A 2,948-nucleotide genomic window follows, 5' to 3' on the forward strand; every position below is an offset into this window, starting at 1 on the left:
AAAATATTTCATCGGCTCGTGTTGATGTGCCATCCTGGATGAGCTGCACTACCTGAAACACTTGTGTGGGTTGTAGACGCCGTCTCATGCTACCACTAGAGGGAAATCGCCGCCAGCATTCAAAAGTGACCAAAACATCAGCCAGAAGGCATCAGAACGGCGAAGTGGTCTGTGGTCACCACCTGCAGAACCACTCCTTTATTGGGTGTGTCTTGCCAATTGCCTATAATTTCCACCCGTTGTCTATTCCATTTGCACAACAGCATGTGGAATTGATTGTCAGTCAGTGTTGCTAAGTGGACAGTTCAATTTCACAGAAGTGTGGTTGACTTGGAGTTACAATGTGTTAAGTGTTCCCTTTTATTTTTTTTGAGCAGTATACTATGTCATGAAACATACATTGACATTTCTTGACATACACTTTTGCTCCTCCACATTGAGAGGAACCAGTTGAGGTGCCTCAGACATCTGGTCAGGATGCCTCCTGGATATCTCCCATTTTTTGACAGACAATACTATGACATTTATTATTCACATACTATGCTATGATAATTTTTGACACATTTTGAAAGACTACCGTGACTTTTTTATCACTGACTTTACAATGACAATTTTTGACACATGCTATACTATAGCATGACACATACTGCACTGACATTTTTTGTAATACTTTAGGATGGACACATACTCTACTAGGACATTTTTTGTTTAATCGTGTCATTTTTTGACACATACTTCACAATGACACTTTTTGACACAATAATCTAATGAAGCTTACTATACAGTGACAATTTTTACACATACTTTACTGACTTTTTGACACATACTATACTGATTTTTTTTTTCTTTTTTTTACATATTTTAGGATGGACACATACTCTGACATTTTTTTTGTCAATTTACTGATATCTTTTGGCACATTATTATATTTTTTGATAGACTATACCATGCCTTTTGTGTCACTTACTTTATTATATTCTTTAACACATACTATACTATGGCGTGACACATACTATACTGATATATATTTTTTTTTTTACATATTTTAGGATGACACATACTCTGACTTTTTTTTTTGTCAATTTACTGATATCTTTTGACACATACTTTATTATGTATTGTGACAGACTATACTATGACATTTATTATTCACATACTATGCTATGACAATTTTTTTTACACATACTTTACTGACATTTCGACAGACTATATACTGAGATATTTTTTGTCACTTTGCTGTCATATTTTGATATGATTTACAATCACAGTTTTGACATACTGTACAATGACATTTTTTGACAGACTGTACCATGACTTTTTTGTCACTTTACTATGGCATTTTTTAACACACACTATACTATGGCATGACAGATACTACACTGATGTATTTTTTTAAAAACATATTTTAGGATGGACACATACTCTGCTATGACATTTTTTGTCGATTTACTGATATCTTTTGACACATACTTTATTATGTTTTGTGACAGACTATACTATGACATTTATTATTCACATACTATGCTATGACAATTTTTTTTACACATACTTTACTGACATTTTTTGACGGACTATGTACTAAGACATTTTTGGTCACTTTACTGTCACATTTTGACATGATTTACAATCCCATTTTTGACATACTGTACTATAACTTTTTTTGACACATACTTTATGATTACACTTTTTGATTTAATATACTATGTAATGAAACATACTATAAAGTGACATTTTTCACACATACCTTTTCATACCATGACATTTATCATTCACATACTATGCTATGAAAATTTTTACACATACTTTACTGACATTTCGACAGACTACATACTAAGATATTTTTTGTCACTTTACTGTCATATTTTGATATGATTTACAATCACATTTTTGACACATACTGTACTATGACATTTTTTGACAGACTGTACCATGACTTTTTTGTCACTTTACTATGGCATTTTTTAACACACACTATACTATGGCATGACAGATACTACACTGATTTTTTTTTTAAAAAATGGACACATACTCTGCTCTGACATTTTTTGTCGATTTACTGATATCTTTTGACACATACTTTATTATGTTTTGTGACAGACTATGCTATGACATTTATTATTCACATACTATGCTATGACAATTTTTTACACATACTTTACTGACAATTTTTGACGGACTATGTACTAAGACATTTTTTAACACATACTATACTCTGGCGTGACACATACTACACTAATATTTTTTGACATATTTTTAGGATGGATACATACTTTATTATAATTTTATACTATACCATGACATATTCACATGCTATGCTGTAACAATTTTGACACATACTTTACTATGACATTTTTGTCACTCTCCAATGACATTTTTGACACATACTATGACATTTTTTGACACATACAATACTATGGCATGACACATGCTTTACTGTGTAATTTTTGAGACATACTATGATATTTTTGGAGACATACTATGGCATTTTTTGACACATACTTTTACTAAGACAATTTTTGACAAATACTTTACGATGCCATTTTTTGACTCGTAATATACTGCCATAAAACATTTTTTGACACATATACTGTACTGTGTCGCGACACATACTATACTGACATTTTTGACATACTATGCTATGACAATTTTTGACAGACTATACCATGACTTTTTTGTCACTTACTTTACTATGACATTCTTTTACACATGCTATACGATGTCATGACATTACTTCTGCTAAAGGACTGTAGAATAGAATCGTTTGTATGTATGCATAATTGTATGATTGTATGTATGTATGGATTTAAGCATGTATACAGTTGTCTGTATGTATGTGGCAGTGGACAGATGATCCGCGTCTGTATGAGAAATGAACAACCCCAGCCTTCACGAGTCTATATATGTGTGTGTATATATATATATATATATATATATATATATATATATGT

This window comes from Telmatherina bonti (assembly GCF_933228915.1).
Source record: "Telmatherina bonti genome assembly, chromosome: 20".
Lineage (NCBI taxonomy): Eukaryota > Metazoa > Chordata > Actinopteri > Atheriniformes > Telmatherinidae > Telmatherina > Telmatherina bonti.